General features: G+C 35.0%; 1 protein-coding gene across 3 annotated transcripts in view; it reads right to left on the bottom strand.

Annotated features, from left to right (window-relative positions):
• LOC127861905 (neurogenic locus notch homolog protein 1-like) overlaps positions 1–6529 on the bottom strand; it is a 54059-nt gene that overhangs the window by 46321 nt on the left and 1209 nt on the right. The gene's annotated exons all lie outside the window — the stretch shown is intronic.

Below are 6529 nucleotides of genomic sequence, written 5' to 3'. Positions count from 1 at the left end.
AGGGTATATTTTAACTGGAAAAATATGGACTTGTTCAATGTGTTTCGTATTTAACTAAATTTCATTAAATGTATTTATAAACAACAGTACAATATTTGGAAAAGTCTAAAAAATATATAAGCATAAAACATTGACTAAAGAAGTATGCCCAACGCGCGATCGAATCTGGAACCTGAAGAAGTAATAAGCAACGCTCCACCTTATTATATGTTCTGAAAACGTTTGGAGTGACAGTCGAGAACGTAATTTAGACGAAATAATCAAAGTTCATTACTGTTCTCCTACCTAAGTTATTATTTTATTGTTATTTATTATAAAACCATTATTGATGGTGGTGGGAACTGCTATCCAATCGGTATTCAATATAATACTAAGACAATTATGTAACATTTAATTTATTTTTTGAATATTTATTTACATGGACAAACAACTCATTGCGACGCAAAAAGGAAACAACAAGATATAGTTTAGACAGGCAAACAAATTAAACTATGAAACTACAGAAATTGTTAAAGTAGTTTGTTATACTTTACTACATTATTACGACATTATTTAATTTGCATGTGATTAGTTAAATAAATACGAAACTGTGGTAATCGTACAAACAAACGTTTGTTATCACTTAGTAAAAACGAGGAGATCCTTTAAAATATACACAGCAATAAGACCATCAATCTGTCGGATGCATGCCAATGTTCCCATTACTGGAGGAGCCCTGGTTGCCATTAGCCGGTGTATATAGGTGATACAATAGGGGTCCTCCAAATTCGTTTCCAGTGTAGACTAACAATATTTGTTTTGTTTTGTTGTTGTGTAAGTAACCTTTACAGGATCAAGAATATTTTAGCTCAATTAAATTGTATTTAGGTTTACATAAGTATATATGACAATAAAACATCAATACAACATTATGTATGCCTGTCTTTTAAGTGCGGGTGTGTGATCTAATAAATAAATGTAAAGATTGAAATTTATGCAAGAAAAAAAACTTTGAAATACGAAAGTAAAATGAAGTCTGCCGCTGAAATGTGTAGTTTTTGTAAAACATATTGAAGTGTTCTCAATATACAAAAAACAACAAGAGATGTGTTTGTCAGAAACACAATGCCTCCTTCTGCGCCGCTTTGAAGCCATATATTTGACCTTTGACCTTAAAGGATGACCTTGACCTTTCGTCACTCAAAATGTGCCGCTCCATGAGATACACATGCATGTCAAACATCAAGTTGCTATCTGAAGCGACATAGAAGTTATGAGCATTTTCGAAACCTAAATGCGAAACCTAAATGCAAAGTGTGACGGAAAGACAGACAGACGGTCCGATCACTATATGCCCTCCTTCGGGGGCATAATTATGTTGATTTTCAGATTCCTTATTCATATCGGAATATGATAGTGTATGATTGGAATGCTTTAGAACAGTATTCAAAATACTGATACGTTTTGACAGTTCAAGTTTGTTTTCAATTAAAGGACATACTAGTATATCAAAAAGTCCAGTGAGCACACTGATCTTTGCGATTGTAAATTAAGTATTTTATATGGATATGTTCTGTAAAGTTGTCAGGATTTCTTCTTTAATTTATTAGCCCCGCATTATTTTTTTTTTTAATTAACTTATTTCCAAAAATTTGTATATTTTCTTTTGAAAATACTAAACAAGTAATTTAAATCGGACTAGGTTTTGTTGTTGTTGTTTTTTTTTTGTTTTTTTTTTTGGGATTGTGATATGTGAATTAGAAACGATCTATCATGGTCTGATCTTAGTTCAGATACGATTGGCGTTGTATCAGTTATTGAAATATGCTTGCAAAAATCTTTAGTGCATAAAAGACAGCTTTTCTTGCATTTAGGGCATTAATATACTATGCCGATATTTTATCGAGCTTTAATACACTTCCTTGCATTATGATTGTAGTTGCGATGCCCTAAACGATTGACTTGTTTGATTTAATTATTTATTTTTTATTTTTTAGCAGTCACATAAACAACCAAGCAATGTAATATGGAATTTTTACACCCATTCTTGCTGCTTCTTCCTGTATTTGCGCGATTATTATCTTAAATATTAACTTAATGACGCTATATTCTTAAATCTTTTTCAAAAAAGAAGGAATATAGTTGACACTTGTTTGTAGTTTCATTTGATCGTTCGTCAAAAAGTTGTAACTCTGTTGCTATGGTATCTTCAATACCATTGAGTAGTTAAATTGTAATTAAATTGAATGCGTTTTAATTCCCTTTTATTATTGTTTAATTTGAGTTACAATGCTATGATGTTAAATTTTATTTACACTTAAATGTATTATGAATATTGCTTGGCCAAGTGTGAGGTTGAGCGCTCTATAACCGGTTTAAACCCCCAATGCTTTGCATTGACCGTTCCAAGGCGGTGACCCCAGCTTTATTCATATTGTGTGTTTATGTTGGTTTGTATTGTGCTGTATTGTGCTGTTTTGTACTGTTTGGGCAATTGGTCACTTGCCTTAAATAAAGGACCAACTAATTGTTTATAATGAGAATTCAATACTGCTCCAGCAGCTGGAGTTTATATCTTTATATTGACAGTATTTGACGATTCGTAGTATAAATTAATAATAAATGTACCCAAATGTTATCATTCGAGCGACAATGAGATGCACTCATTTCCGATTTGGGTCACAGATATACAATAATAGAGAACATAGTTATTTTTGCTATTATAACGATAGTAAAATGTAATAGCTGCAACCAATGTAACATACTTACATACCTACAATAAACTGCGATTAAGCCGTGAACGCAAAACATGATGAAACGTAACATATCGTTACATTTCATGATTGAAGCCATTTGGATAAATGTTATTTAAGTTGGCATGGTTTCTATTAAAAACAAGAGGGCCAAGATGGCCCTAGTTCGCTCACCTGAGAAGAGTGTGTTCATTGAATTTTTACCAAATGTATTGGGCTTTTTGTAAAACTTGCATGTCTGCATTTGGGCTGTCAGTTGTTATGGCAGTCATTGTGTGAATATGAATATATTAGTCAATGTGACTTTGACTTTTGACCTTGGTTTCTTGAGTTGTCATCTGGACACCATTTTACAGTGTTGAGTCATTGTTATTAAGACGTTTGACCTAGTGACTTGAACAGTATGTTGGCCATCTGCCAGTCATGATCAATGTAACTATGAAGATCATGATTCTAGGTGTAAGCATTGTCAGTCAATATCAAGAAACAATTTTATTGTTTTGAGTCACTGTGATGTTGATCTTTGATGTAGTGATTTGAAATTCAAAAGGGGTATTTTTTTAATCATGATCAATGTACATATGAAGTCTTTATCCTAGGTGAAAGTGTTTTTGAGTTATTATTTGAAAACCATTTTTCTAAGTTGAGTTACCGTAACCTTGACCTTTGACCTAGTAACCTGAAAATCAATAAGGGTCATCTGCAAGTCATGATCAATGTACCTATGAAATGTCATGATCCTAAGCATAAGCGTTCTTGAGTTATCATACGGAAACCATTTTACGTTTTCGGGTTACCTTGATCTTGACCTTTCACCTAACGACCTGAAAATCAATAGGGGTCATCTGTGAGTCATGATCAATGTACCTATGAACTTTCATGATCTTAGGCATAAGCGTTCTTGAGCTTTCATCCGGAAACCATTTTAATGTTTCGGGTCACCGTGACCTTGACCTTTGATCTAGTGACCTGAAAATCAAGAGGGGTCATCTGTGAGTCACGATGAATGTACCTATGAAGTTTCATGATCCTAGGCATAAACCTTCTTGAGTTATCATCCAGAAACCATTTTACTATTTCGGGTCACAGTGACCTTGACCTTTGACTTAGTGACCTCAAAATCAATAGGGGTCATCTGCGAATCATGATCAATGTACCTATGAAGTTTCATGATCCTAGGCATAAGCGTTCTTGAGTTATCATCCGGAAACCATTTTACTATTTCGGGTCAGCGTGACCTTGACCTTTGACCTAGTGACCTCAAAATCAATAGGGTCATCTCCGAGTCATGATCAATGTACCCATGAAGTTTCATGATCCTAGGCCTAAGCGTTCTTGACTTATCATTCGGAAACCATCTGGTGGACAGACATACGGACCGTTATGAGCAAAACAATATACCCCCTCTTCTTCGAAGGGGGCATAAAAATGTTACTACCATAGTGTTCGATCACAAGGTTTGATCGAAACCATTTTTGAACTCAACTCTTTTATCAAAGAAACAAATGTTCTGACCAAATTTCATGAAAATTGGGCCAAAAATGTAACTTCTAGAGTGTTAACGTTTTCACTATATACATAACGAGAAAAATGCCCCGCCCACTGGCGGTCATGTTTTTTCACCGATCCGAACCATTGTCGAACTCGTCCAAGATATCAATAAAACCAATGTTTTGACCAACTTTCATGATGATTGGGCAAAATTGTGACTTCTAGAGTGTTAACAAGGTTTCTCTATAGCCAAATAGGGAAAACTGCCACTATATACATATAGAGAAAAATGCCCCGCCTACTGGCGGCCATGTCTTTTCACCGATCTGGACCATTTTCGAACTCGTCCGAGATATCAAAAAAGCAAAGTTTTGACCAACTTTCATGATGATTGGACAAAAATTGTGACTTCTAGAGTGTTTACAAGGTTGCTCTATAGCCGAATAGGGAAAACTGCCACTGTATACATATAGAGAAAAATGCCCCGCCCACTGGCGGCCATGTTTTTTCACCGTTCTGGACCATTTTCGAACTCGTCCGAGATGTCAATTAAATCAATGTTTTAACCACCTTTCATGATGATTGGGCAAAAATTGTGACTTCTAGAGTCTTTACATGGTTTCTCTATAGCCAAATAAGAAAAACTGCCCCGCCCACTGGCGGCCATGTTTTTCAACAGACCGGAATCACTTTTGAACTCAATCAAGATATCATTAAGACAAACATTTTGACAAAGTTACATGAAGATTGAACATAAATTGTGGCTTGAACAGTGTTTACAATGTTTTTCTTTTTTTGACCTAGTGACCTAGTTTTTAACCCGGCACAACCCAATTTCGAACTCGGCCGAGATTTTATTGGGGCAAAGCTTCTGACCAAGTTTCATGATGTTGGGACACGAAATGTGGCCTCTAGAGTGTTAACGAGCAAATGTTAACGGACGGACGTACGACGGACAAAGACCGGTCAGAAAAGCTCACCTGAGCAATCAGGTGAGCTAAAAACGCACCAGACCTCGTCTTAATCAAAATCTTTTGTGGCTTATTGATGAATTTCGTGTACGTGTTAGCGTTGAATTTTACTACCTGAGATGTGAATGATTGATATCATACCGATGAAAACTATTTGCGGAATAAATTTCTCAGGAGGTAATGACACCCGCATTAAACGCTATTCTCCAAATAATAAAAAAATATTTGATTGCACGCATTGCGTTTTGGCAAAACACTCACCTGTTGTAGTACATATAAATGTATGTGTGTGTGTGTGTATGCTATTGTTTATGGTTTCTTCGGCGGTTTCATGTGGTAATGATGCAAATACTAGTAAAAAATAGTGTAAAAAATAACCACATTGACTGATAAATGGATTAAGTTTTTGTTGTTTTTACACGGTGTGAAAAAAACAAGGCATTATGAAAGACCGATTTCCAAAAAAATAAATATAACGGCTACTAAGATTTAGTCAGGGCAATAACGTGTTAGTATAAGTCTTGCATATTATGATGTTAAATTAATCTAAAATTTCAACTGTATAACTGCACTACTAACCTGATCAACATTGCTACTTCCTGATGATCGGAGTTGTGACAAGATATCCGCTCAACCCTATATAAGGTTATTACTTACATTTAGAAATAAGATAGAAGGCGAAACAATTGTTCAAAACAATCAAACATGTGATAATAAGAGATAACATTCGCGAGTTGCGGATTTTGTTATATACGGCGACTCGATAAAGGTTTATGACTGCCACAATATCTCCTGCCGGCAAATACTCTGAAGCCGGATATTGGTAAAAGCGTATCCGCTTCCGGTTCGGAAACACACAAAGGCGCGTTCAAGTATATGTTTTTGTTTTATTTATTCCTATGACATTTGATAAATGATCTGAAGCAGCCTTTCGTTTTTACTTTGACTAAAACGATATTATCAAAGAATGGTCCGGCAATGTTACCGGACAAACAGAACATCGAAAACTAAGCAGACATTTATATTATACCAGATTTTAAAACACCTACACTTACAAAAACAAATAAGTCTCTTCTCCAGGTTATTTGGTTTTAAATTGTAAGCAGACATGATATTGCAAGATGTAATCTGGTTAGAAGTAATTCCTTTTAGAAACGGGAGAAATTCGTGACCATGTTGAGAGACATTTGTTATGTTTTGCCCAACGCTAGATTAACAAAATGCTATACCACCAGTCAAGATTGTCATTCTTGCTGTGCATTTTTATGGTGTCATGTGAATTGAACAACACTGAATGCCAATTTTGTTATGTATTACCTTAAAAAAAACATAAAG

This window comes from Dreissena polymorpha, chromosome 16 (genome assembly GCF_020536995.1).
Source record: "Dreissena polymorpha isolate Duluth1 chromosome 16, UMN_Dpol_1.0, whole genome shotgun sequence".
Taxonomy (NCBI): Eukaryota; Metazoa; Mollusca; class Bivalvia; order Myida; family Dreissenidae; genus Dreissena; species Dreissena polymorpha.
Note: the sequence above shows the minus strand (reverse complement) of the source record. Positions and strands in the feature narration are given on the sequence as shown.